At 35.8% G+C, this 13,045-nt stretch overlaps 1 protein-coding gene across 1 annotated transcript in view; it reads left to right on the forward strand.

Moving 5' to 3' along the window:
• Positions 1-13,045, forward strand: part of NFE2L2 (NFE2 like bZIP transcription factor 2) — a 142,767-nt gene that overhangs the window by 4,334 nt on the left and 125,388 nt on the right. Inside the window, exon 2 of the mRNA XM_077883012.1 lies at positions 4,586-4,671. The gene's annotated coding sequence lies outside the window, so the exon portion shown is untranslated. The remainder of the gene's footprint in view (positions 1-4,585; positions 4,672-13,045) is intronic.

Genomic DNA, 13,045 nt, shown 5'->3' on the forward strand with positions numbered 1-13,045 from the left:
CAGTTGATTTCTTTCTGATCCTTATACCTTACACTTTTTTTCCTTGCCTTATTCAGCTGGCTAGGAACTCAAGTACAATGTTGAATTGAAGTTGTAAGAGTAGCACCCTTATCTTATTCCTGGTTTCAAAGGGAAATGTCTCAACATTTCACCATTGTTTGAAGTGGTTTGCTAGTTGTTGTTCTTTTTTTTCCTTAACCTTTTAGTAGATTAAGGAGCTCCCTTTCTAATCCTAGTTTGTTGAGAGTTTTTATCATGGATATATATTGAGTTTTATCAGATGTTTATTCTGCATCTGTTGAGATGATAACATGATTTTTCTCTTTTGTTCTGTTAGTACAGTAAATTACATGGATTGTTTTTCCACTGTTAACCAATCTTGCAATGCTAGCATAAATCCAACTTGATCATGAAGTATTGGCCTTTTTATATATTACTTAATAGTGACTTAAAATTTGTTTAAGATTTTGCTTCTAGTAAGGCTGGTCTATTATTTTCCTAATAGGAGCATGTCAACTTTTGCTGGCCTCATGAAACCAGCTAGTGAGTACTCCTTTGTTTTCTAAGTTTTGAGAAGAGTTTGTGTAAAATTGATCATTATTTCTTCCTTTGTTAGAATTCGCCAAAGAAATGGTCTGAACCTAGAGCTTGCTTTACAGAAAGGTTTTTATTTATAGATTAAATAGTTTAATGTTATTCTGATTTTCTGTTTCTACTTGTTTCAGTTTTTGACTGCATTTTTTCTAGGAAATTATCTGCTTAAATTACATTTTCAAATTTATTGACAAAGTTTTCCATAGTGTCTTCTATTGTCATTTTAACAGCTATAAGATCTTTGATAATGTCCCACTTTTCATTCTCAACATTGGTTATTTTGCTCGCTCTCTCTCTCTCTCCCTCTTATCAATTTGCCAGGTATTTATCAATTTTATTACTTTTTTTTACAGGACCAGCATTTGCCTTTGTTGATTCTATTTTATGTATGCTTTCTCTTTCATTAACTTCTGCTAATATTCCTTATTGATTCCTATCCTCTACTTTTTATTTCTTAGTTTCTTGAGGTGAATGCTTAGCTTTTTTATTTTTTAGCCTTTTTTGTATGTTTGTTTTCTAATATATGTGTTTAGGACTATACATTTTTCTCTAAGTAATTGACTTCATTCATGTTTTGGTAACAATATCTTCATTATTATCCAGTCCCAAATAATTTTCATTTGTATTTGAAAAAAATTTGTATTTGCTCTTGTTTTAGGATATAGTGTTCCCCAAAAATAAATTGGACCTAATCATTAAGTTTTTTAAATCTTAATATCCTGTTTTTTTTATTTTGTCTACTTATTTTTATCAGTTATTAAAGCATATTAAAATCTCCCACTGTTTTTATGGATTTATCTAATTTTCCTTGTACTGCTAATCTTTGCTTTCTACTTCAAAACTATGTATTAGACATGTCAAAATTATATTTTCCTGATAAATTGAATCTTTTACAACTATCACATATCCCTCTTTGTTTTTAATAATGATTTTTGTATTGAACTCTAGCTACACCTATGTGTGTGTGTGTGTTCCTATCCTTTAACTTTTAATATTTCTGTATACATATATATTTAAATGTGTCTCTTGTTTTTTTTTAATAAACTTTTATTTATTTATGATAGTCACACACACACAGAGAGAGAGAGAGAGAGAGGCAGAGACACAGGCAGAGGGAGAAGCAGGCTCCATGCACCGGGAGCCCGACGTGGGATTTGATCCCGGGTCTCTAGGATCGCGCCCTGGGCCAAAGGCAGGCGCCAAACTGCTGCGCCACCCAGGGATCCCTAAATGTGTCTCTTGTAAACAGCTTAGGTGGTTGGTTTTTTTTTTAAGATTTATTTATTTTATTTTAGAGAGAGAGGTGGTGGAGGAAGGACAGAGGGAAAGAATCTCAAGCAGACTCCCCACTGAGTGGGGAGCTAATATGGGGCTTGATCTCAAGATCCTGAGATCATGACCTGAGCTGAAATCAAGAGTAGGCAACTTAACCACCTGAGCCACCCAGGTGCCCCTTACATGTTTTCTTTTAAGCAGCCCAAGTATAAAATATTGGATCATTTAGCCCATTTAAGTTTAATTGACTTACTCATATATTTGGTGTAATGGCTGAGAGCACTAGCCTCACTACCAGACAGAATTGGGTTCAAATATTGGCTCTATCATTGACCAGATATATTATCTGAGCTTCTCACACTAATATCTCAGGGCTTGGCTCCTCATCTGGAAAACTGAGATGATAATGACTACTTCCCAGAACTATTAAAGGATTAATTAGCAAAAAAATATAGTAAATTTTAATTGCTATTATGGAAGTGAAAGTGAGGCTAGTTTAAGGATGACAGGCTTCCTAGAAAAGATAATCAGTATTAGAGAGAGAACAAATAAGGCTGAATGGGTAATGTGAGACCAAATCATCAGAGCATTGAAAACTTAATGGAGGAGTCAAAACTTGATCTAGCGGGAGCTATTACAAGCTCTTGAGCAGAGGATTAGCATGATATACCTGGAAAGACTACTACTTTGGAATTCGTTCTCAAGTTGAAGCCAGCCCATTGGATATACCAGAGGACCTGTTGGCAGTTGTAAAAAGAGACCGTACCAGCAAATGATGAAGACCTGAAGAACTACAAAAGAATTTAACGATGCTTTTGAATAACAGGAGAGCACTGAACTGTGGTTAGGTGTCTCTCCAGTAAAGGGCACTGATGTAGCTTAGGAAGTGAAGATATTTAATGTGAAAGTGGCTAAAGGTGGTTCCATGTTCTGTCACAATACATTTCTATTCCAGGATGTCAATCACACCATATAGGCAAGGAGAAACTGACTTACTTAGCTAAATCATTGGGGTAGAGTTGAAAGTACTTTATGTTGTCTTACCGCTCTTAGATTACTATACAATCTAAAATTCTCTATTTCTTTATTTTTTCATATTTCTGGCAGGAGTAATTTCTAGGCTACCTACCTGTCAGATTTATTGTTAAATGAAAAGTGTGCAGGCATTTTGGAAGCCAAAATTAGAGTCACTTTAAAATAATTATTTTCCTTAGGACATATAAAATCAAGATTCGATATTTTATCAATTAATACTCTAACACAGTAAACTTTTAAGTTTTCTTTTAAAGATTTTATTTATTTATTCATGAGAGACACAGAGACAGGCAGAGGGAGAAGCAGCCTCCATGCAGGGAGCCTGGTGTGGGACTCAATCCCGGGACTCCAGAGTCATGCTCTAGGCCAAAGGAAGGTGCTCAACCACTGAGCCACCAAGGTGTTCCTAAACTTTTAAGCTTTTAAGTAAAGTCTCTAGGGTATTTTAATAATCTTAAAAATTAAGACCCCCTCCCAATAGCTTTTTTTTTTTTTAAGATTTTATTTATTTATTCATAGAGATGCAGAGAGAGAGAGTAGCAGAGACACAGACAGAGGGAGAAGCAGGCTCCATGCAGAGCCCGACATGGGACTCCATCCAGGGTCTCCAAGATCACACCCTGGGCTGCTGGCGGCGCTAAACCACTGCGCCACCGGGGCTGCCCCTAGCTTTTGTTTATATCTGCTACATACCTGTCTACTTATACCGTATTAGAAATTAAAATTGAAAAACATTTAAAGTAATTCTTTATTATTTTATAATGAGAAACCAATATGTATTAATCTAAATAAAATACTTTTATTAAAAATAACTGTATTTCCCAGAGGAAAAAAACCTGAGAAGAATGGCATTCCATTACATTTTTGCAAATTTCTTTAATGCCTAGCTTAATAGAAGACAGCTGGATTCTCATATCTGCTTCTGAATTCAATCTGTTGAGATATCACGTGCCATTTAACTACTGAAAACTTAACACTCATGAGAGAATGAGAGTGAAAAAGACAAATAACACCTTAGTCTTATTATGAAAATAGTTTTGACTTTGCTGACACCCTGAAAATGTTTCAAGCACCCACAAGGGTTTCCAGGCCACATCTTGAGAACTGCTGCTCTAAAGTATTTCTATAGATGTCTGCTAAAATGTTTGCTGGGTAAACTCTAGACAATTAGATGCTGGAAGTGGTTCTATTGCCATAAAGTAGTATGCAGTGCCATTATTAATAAAACAAAGTTGTCAAAAATAATTAAGGCATAATTTCATAATTAAGGCAAATTCCATAATCATATAAAATATATATTTTTAAATTTCTTACATTTTGGAAATGATGCCTACACTTTAAAATCAAATTTTGAAAAAATAAAATTTCGAAATGCAGTTCATGTATGAACAGAAACTTAATTCTTATAACTGGGGTCAATAAATTTAGTGTGGCTTTTGTGACATAACAAGATTTGTACTTAATCATTAATTAAGTTATTGATTTACCTTGTAAATTCAGGCTCACTCCCATTCTAGGCTTATAAAGTTATTTTTATCATTGTATTTAGATCAGTGGTAAATAGTTAAAAGGATATCCTGGACCAATTGTTCCCAAGGCAATTTTTTTTTAAGCTATGGAGATCATGGTTTGGAAATTGTTTATTTACAAATCCTACCATTTGGCCTTTTCATACCTTCAGGTTTCTTAAGCCTTCTTGATTAGTCCATTTGTGTGTGTGTGTGGACAACAGTGATCCAGTACCCAGGAAAAGAGATATTCTCAAAGGTAAGTCTTTTCTGTCCTAATTCAGGTATGCTGGGAAATTTTTTTTTTCCATTGCTCAAACATATTCCCTGGGGATAAAGAAATGAAGTAAGTCTTTGAATGTGCTACAAGTCCTCCAGAGCCTCAAAGAGAGCCAAGTTTGAGGCTGTTGTGGCAAAAAGTCAGTGGTTTTCAGGCACCTGTAACAACTCTGGCTAAATCTACCTTCGGCTGCTTCAGGACTATATACATTCTTAGGAATCCTACTCCATTTTCAGAAGAACTTACGGTAGAAATAATTTGTCTGCTTAACCCTCTATAGGTGTCCCTCACCTTTCTTTCTACTCACTCATTTCCTATTATTACCTTTCCTGAATGGAGAAGCCATCTTTACTCCCTACTGCCTTAGGTTATTCTGCAAGAAAGCTACTATGAGTCTATTAGGGGTACACACACCTCTAATGGTCATCCCATCCTTATCCTTTTACAGGTAAAGAAGTTTTGTCTCTAGTCTTACTAAACCATGGCACTACCTCCCACCACCAGCAATCACATCTCCTTAAAGCTTGTAGAGGTATAAAACCCACTTTGAATCAAAAGCTTAAAATGATCTACTAACTACCCATGCAGTGTTTCCACTGCACCCCAAAATCTGCTTTTAGAGAAGCAATATCTGTTTTTGAAATCTACCTTTTAAAATGGGGCACCTGGGTTGCTCAGTTAAACATCTGCCTTTGGCTCAGGTCATGATCTCAGGGGCTCAAGCCTGGGATCAAGCCCTGTGTTGGGCTTCCGGCTCAGTGGGGAAACTGCTTGTCCCTCTTACTCCTCACCCCACTTGTGCTCTCTCTTTCAAATAAATAAAATATTTTAAAATAAAGTATTGACATATTAAATGAATATGTTGTCAAACAAAGATATATGGTAGCTTCTTCATGCTCTTATTTTTTTCTTAATTTTTAAACAACCCCCCCTTTGTATTTTTTCTTTCTATTAAACCCATATTTTTTCTTTCCTGTTTTTCAACTTGAGTTTATATAATGAGAGCTAGAAAAGAGGTAAGAAGGTATTCAGAGTCAGTAAAATGAGACAGAGTCATGGGAAGATGACCAAAACCAATGTCAGGAAATCTCCCTGAGAGAAACCAAGGCAGGAAACATACCTCAAAATAGAGCCCTGAGTAGAACCACTAATACCCAGACTGCAAGGCATGAATGTGAGGATAGTCATTTGGAGGCCAACTAATTCTGCTAAAGTGGGACCTTTTTATTTTTATTTTTTTTTTTTGAGATTTTATTTATTCATTCATGAGAGAGAGAGAGAGAGAGACAGAGACACAGGCAGAGGGAGAAGTAGGCCCCATGCAGGGAGCCTGATGTGGGACTCCATCCTGGGACCCTGGATCACGCCCTGAGCCAAAGGCAGATGCTCAACCTCTGAGTCATCCAGGCATCCTGGGGGACCTTTTAAAAATACACTCTTTAAGGCCATTGTCTGACCCTCTGAATATAGTCCTCAAAAAGTATCCTTCATCTAGCTTGTTTGAAGCTTGTGTGCAAAATAATGGTGTGTTTGCAGTGTTAAATAATTTCCCACTTCTGTTTCAAAGGGATTTAAATATTAGGAGACTATGATTCATTTATTTCTTTTTTTAAAGTAGGATCTATGCCCAGCATGGAGCCCAACATGGGCTTGAACTCATGACTTTGAGATCAAGACCTGAGCTGAGATCAAGAGTCAGACACTTATCAAACTGAGCTACCCCAATTCATTTCTTATTTCTAGAAGAAAGAAAAAGAAAGAAAGAAGAAAGAAAGAAAGGAAGGAAGGAAGGAAGGAAGGAAGGAAGGAAGGAAGGAAGAAAGAAAGAAAGAAAGAAAGAAAGAAAGAAAGAAAGAAAGAAAGAAAGAAAGAAAGACAAACCCAACCCTACTTGTCCAAAAGTAATATTCTAATTTGCTTATGTGTAGTTGAAGGTGAGGCAGAGTTGAAATTCACATTACTGAAATTTTAATTATAGTCGGTTCTAGCAATTTATTTCTATGATGAGCTATATAATTCATAAGTAGCTTTTAAGCCCAGTTATTTAATCACAGTTCAGGTTAGAAGAGATTGCCTGTGTAGGGTAGGATCATAGGATGAGCCTCCAGAGAGCAAGCAGGAGGCTGGTAGAGGGGTGAACATCAAGAAATCTCCTACAAGGGAACAGTGCACCAGCTGGAAAAACATGATACCAGATGCAATAATAATCATGTAGACATTTGGCCCCACAGCAGCTAGGGATTCTACTAACGGGAGGGGAAGATATTTAAGTGAATGAATCACTGTGTATACTAGTTCTGAGTGATACTTTTCAGAGGTCAGGGAAATCAGCCTTCAGTGGCTACCCATTAACCTGCCCTTTTGCTACTTAGCTATAAATGCATTTGTAGTCAGCAGCATCCCAAGTTCTAACCATGATTTTCTAAAGATTACTCCATCATCAAGGAAGTTTGTTTATTATAACCAATCTATGGATCTTCCAGCAGATCTTAAAATGTCAGGAAAAAAAGTTTCAGAAAAATTTTACTGCAAAAACAGTAAGAGAAGTCATTTCTTCAACCTATTATAAAGCCAATATTTCACATTTCAGTATACTTGTGGTATATGGGCTATCAATTGCTGGCTAACAAAGTACCCTAAAATTTAGCAGCTTAAAACAACAAACATTATGATCTCATATAGTTTCTGAGAATCAGGAACTCAGCAGTGGCTTATGCAGGTGGTTCTGGCCCAGAATCTCTTAGGATGTTTCAGTCAAGCTGTTGGCCAGAGTTGTAGTCATCTCATCTCAAGGCTTAACTAGAGTCAAAGAATTCACTTCCAAGTTCATTCACAAGATGGTTAGCCTAACTCCATTCCTTACTATAAGATTTTCTCCATAGGCTGCCTGAATGTCCTCCTGGCATGGCAGCTGTTTTCTCATAGAATAAATGATGAGACAGAGAATGAGAAAGAGAAAGAGGAAACCAAGCAGATGAGAGAGCATGCAAGATAGAAGCCACAGTCATTTATAATCTAGTCTTGGAAATAACATATCATCATTTATGCCTTATTCTGTTGGTCACACAGACCAGCCCTAGTACATCATAGAAGGAGAGACACAAGGATGTGAATACCAAGAGGCAGGGATTATTGGGGACCATTTTAGAGGCTGAGTACTACATGTAGGATAGAAGAAGAGAAATAACTCTCAAGTATTAAAGAGAGGATATATGAAAGTGGATTTGCAAGAGTTGTCTTCGAGTGAAGTATAGTTGGACCCTGATCTATCTAGGATGGTTTGCTTACTAAAGAGGAAGCCAAACAGTAACTTTCAGTCATGTAGAATTTTCAAAGTACCTTAATGCTATAAATCTCTGTGTATAAAAGAAGAGAACCCCTATCAAGCACTCAAGCCAAGGGATGCCAAGCTTAAGTACATTCAGAGCTAAATGGACAGCAATAGCAATTGCCGCTAATTTCTATTTTATCCCCACCTTTCCCAAATGGGGTCACACGTACCCCTCTTCCAAAATCTGGTTCCTGGTTTCTAGTCCCAGCCCTGGTGGACTTCCGTCTGACTTGACAGAAATGCTCTAGCCTGGCTTTTTTTGTTGATTTGTTATCTTAACCACCACAACAAAAGAATCATGGTAGAAAAGACAGCATATGGTTTTTGCCTTCAACAGCCTTAAAATTTCAACAAAGGAAGAAAATAATCTCCCATACCCACATCCACAATACCCTTGAAGAAAACATTGGAAAATTTATAAATTGATAGCCCCTACCTATCTCTAGTCCTCAGTTTATATATACTAAATTAAAAGTTATGCTTCAGTCTCTTCCTCTGTATTCATCTATAAATCCATATTTACGTGTTGATTTTCTAGCAGTAATAGTTTTGAAAAGCATTTTAGGGTTTCCTACCATACCTTCAGAATGCAAAGTCATCACTGCAAATATCTTGATCTAACAATAGCAATTGATATGGATAAATCGCTGAAGTGTAAATAAATTTGTCTAACTAGAGAAGCCTATTTTTTTTAAATATGATGTTGATGAGAATTATAATAAAGTATGCAATCTATTGACAAGGACATACTGTCTCATTGAAAATAAAGACTAATAACATACTCAAAAGTAGCTCTAAAATTGATAAACTGGGGGTGCTTGGGTGGCTTAAGCATCTTAAGTTGGTTAAGCATCTGGCTTCAGCTCAGGTCATGATCCCAGGATCCTGCAATCGAGCCCCAATCATGCTTCCTGGAGCCTGTACAGGGAGCCCACTTCACCCTCTCCCTTTGCCCCTCCCCACCACCTCCACCCTCCACTCATGCTCTCTCTCTCTCTCTCTCAAATAAATGAATAAATAAAACCTTTAAAAAAATAAAATTGATAAACTGTGCAAATCGAAGAATGATTATTTAACTATAGTAGAAGAGAAAGGGAAAGATGAGTGACATCTTTTCACTTTCATAATAGTTATCATGAAAGAAATAGGTTTTATGATAATTTTACCCATTGGTAAAAAGAGCTTAATCATTTTTACAATCAGTTGAATAATAAATTAACTCTTTTTAATGGAAAGAGTTTGATGCATATGACTGCTCATTTTAAGTCTAATAGTCACTATTAATCATTATCTCCTCCCAACCCAACAGTCCTCTCAATATCCTACAGTTCTTTCTGAGGTGCAGGTTCCTTTTTGAGTCCTTTCTTGATGTTATCAGAACATGTGGAATTATATTGTTGTCAGGTATTTTCTTTCTGTCAAGATAATTCATTGGTATCTTTTTAAAGGAGGTGTGGGGGGTTTTTTGTAGGTTTTTTGTTTTTGTTTTGTTTTGTTTTTTGGTACCACTCTAAAGAATAAAGACCTATTACACTCTTCCCCAAATAAAATAAAATATTTCTTATTCTTTAACAGATTACATAGTTCAGGATGGAGAGACTCTCCTCTCTGATTTACACTCTATACGTTATTATGTTTATGCAGCCAAATTATTTAGGTTTTCCTTTTAGGTTCACTTTAGCAGACACTTTTCCCCAGGGAAGAACAGTGTTGTTGATTCCAGCAGTAGGTCTAATTCCTTTCTCATTTTTTTTGTTTATTTTTGAAGAACTCTCATGGACTGGCTTGTCCTTAACCACAGGTAGAAGTTTATTCTGTATGATTTGTGTGTGTATGAAGTAGGGCGCAATGGAGGTAGCATAGGAAATAAATCTTACTTTATACAAACATGAAAGAGCAACCTCAAAAAAACTAGGTAATAATCTCAACAAAGAATAAGTGATTAATATCAGATTCTTTCCTAAGAGCAAATTTTAATAGGTCAGAAATAGAGATGGCACCTAAGAGGGAGTTAAGAGGTCAAGCAGAGCATACCTACCTCTAGGATCAATCATCTGTCCTTCTATCAAGGTTCTAACTCAAGGCAGAGCACCCCAAAGACTTCCAGAGGAATTGACAAGAATATACACAAATATTCCTTCCTATTATGACTTCCAAACTATTGTCAATTCATTAAAACTCTTTTCCTTTAAAAAAAAAAAAGACCCTAATTTTACAGTTACTCATATTTCAGGGAATTTTCTCTGATGCCTAGACAAGACTCCTTGAGGCTAAATTACCTAAAGAGTAACATGAAGGATGGTTTTTATTTTATAAGACAAGATGAAAGAAAGATAAGAAATGAGATACAATCTAAAATCATATAAAAGTTAACAGAAAAGCATTCTTCAATTATGTATATTAAAGGAAGAGAGGAAAACCTCATACCTACTCCTAAAAACAGGGAAGGAAAAGTGATTACAACTAACAATGTAAAGATAATTGTTTTTCTTTTTTAATGGCTTCTGGGTGGTGGTTATTTTATCCCCAAATCTTAAAATAATTTAATTAGGTACAACCGTTGGTCTGGTTGAAGTAGAGTAAAAAGCAAACATTAGATCAGTGATGGAAATAACTGATGTGTAACTTTAATTGCCGATATACTTAGCATGAGGGCCTAATGGTATATACCTCACTGTACTAGAGAGGGGAAGAAACCTGCTTTTATCGAAATAACTCAAAACTCTTGAGTCAGGAGACCTGGTTTGAAGTTCTGATTGTACATACCACTTTTGCTCTCTTCTTTTCCTTACCTTTGCTCACAGTACTTACCTTTTGAGTGGAGATCTTAATCTGATTATCTGTTGGGCTATTGTTAAGGTCAAATGAAGTAATACAAATGAAAGTACTGTTCAAAGTTAATAGTCTTTAAAAAATATAAGTATTCCTAAGAACATGTTGTCATTTTTCATTCTGTTTTACAGCCTGGTAGATAAACAAAACTTCCTAAAACTTGCAAAAGGCTAAATGTAATGTTTAATGCTAGAAAGAAGGTGAAGGACAACCCAGTTTTGTTTAGTTTTGGTATACATAAAAATGCTAAAACAAATCAGTAAAATAAAATATTAATCCATCAGGAAAGTACCAATGCCCTGCTCAAATAGCAATTAAAATGACTTCTTAAGGAGAAATGACACCAAATAAGTTCATTTTATAACATAATAAAAGACTATCCAAATAAAGGGGAAATAACAGGTAAGTCTGCTTCAGCCACAGTTCAAATGCTCACAAATATTTAATATGGTTGTAGAAAAACTAATAAAGCTTTACATTCGATTTCACATTCCCTTTCTCAGTCTATGACTAATAATTGCTTATTGGTTTAGGCAAAGCTTTTGACTTTAGCTGTAAGCTAAGATTGTTGGAGTTTCTAGGGTGATAAATGGAAATTTTAATATAAAATATTTTTAAGTTGAAAATTCCCATACAAGTGTAATGTACACACACACACATACGTACACACAGGTGCACACACATATACCCCAAGTGTAATATAACCGGAAGAACTGCCTGTATTGAGTCTGGATTCCTGTGTTCTACCCTAGAACTAATTAGGTGATCAGACTAGTTTGGTAGTTATACATCTGGTTCTGGTGCCCTACTAAAAGTTGGTCCAACACCAAACACTCATTGAGCATTTTCCAGAGACCTATGGAATGTTCTGCAATTTTCCTCTGGAGAAAAAGAAAAGAAGACTGTGTATTGCAGAGATCTGCCACTTTGGAAATTGAGATAGTTGGAGATTTCCCAGCATAAATTCTGTAGGATGCTAGTTCTTTTGGAGACAGCATGTTTCTGTGGTTCTACTGTCATAAATTTGGGAAACACTTCCCACTATGACTCCACCCCTTGAAAAGTCACATTGCCCATTTACTCATTAAAGATTCTGAAATTCTTTGCAACCTTGTGTAATACAATGTGCTCATCCACAGAATGACTCCCCCCCTAACCCCTTTGGGATACATTGGCTTAATTTCAAGGTCCTACAGAGTAAGTGCTCAAGATTTGAATAAGCAAGACCAGCACCCAAAGAACAGTGATCATTGATGAATCATTCTGTGAATGGTGGCCTAAAATAGTCTATCTGAGTTTAATGGTTAATGTCCTGGATGAGAGTCGTGGGAACATATTCTTAAGATTTGAATATGAGATGAAAGCTAAAATTATGTAACAAAACCTTTTAGTTGTAAGTTGAGCCAATTGTGCAGACCTAGAAAACTTATTGCACACACAAACATTCATATGTACACATATAAATTCATTGTTTCTGTGCATGGAAGCCATAATCAAGATGGGTAACCAAGGTTTGTGAGCTTGTTAATTTCCTGGATGAATGCACGAGAATTCAAGATGATAGTGAAACATTCAACAAATGGTAGAATAGAAGAAGCAATAAGCCCACTACTTCTTAGTTAGGATGGAGGGGATGGGCATAGATTTATAAGAACAGCAAAAGGAAAAGGAAGGAAGCATTAAAAATCTCAGCACATGGCAAGAATCATGATGCTTCCAAGTGTATACCTTTATTTATTTGAGAAGATGATAGGAAAGTTGTATATGGTGGAGGCTGAGATATTAGCAGCTCTGTCCTTGATATTTAACTTGAATTGACAACATTATAGACAGAATGGGGTTCAGAATTGGACAAAATGTCATGTTTGTATAAAATGGACAGATTTTATACCTAAACTTCATTAATTTAGGTATAAGTTTCCCACCCTGAATTTCATAAATAATCTTCATAATCCTCTTTCAGCTCTTTTTATCCAGAAAAAAATCTTTGTGCATTTATCAATTTTTTTTTAAGAAAGTGACCTTCTAGGACTGCATATTTGGTATGCTCTAAGTGGGTGTAAGCATGCTGGGGGTGCTCAATAAATGATGAAAAAGAAGCTTAAGATGAAGAGCACAAAGTCAGAAAGTTAATAAAGTTCAATTCAGTATTCTTAATGCCTGAGTTTTCCAGTAAAGCCAGATCTCACT

This window comes from Canis aureus, chromosome 34, assembly GCF_053574225.1.
Source record: "Canis aureus isolate CA01 chromosome 34, VMU_Caureus_v.1.0, whole genome shotgun sequence".
Lineage (NCBI taxonomy): Eukaryota > Metazoa > Chordata > Mammalia > Carnivora > Canidae > Canis > Canis aureus.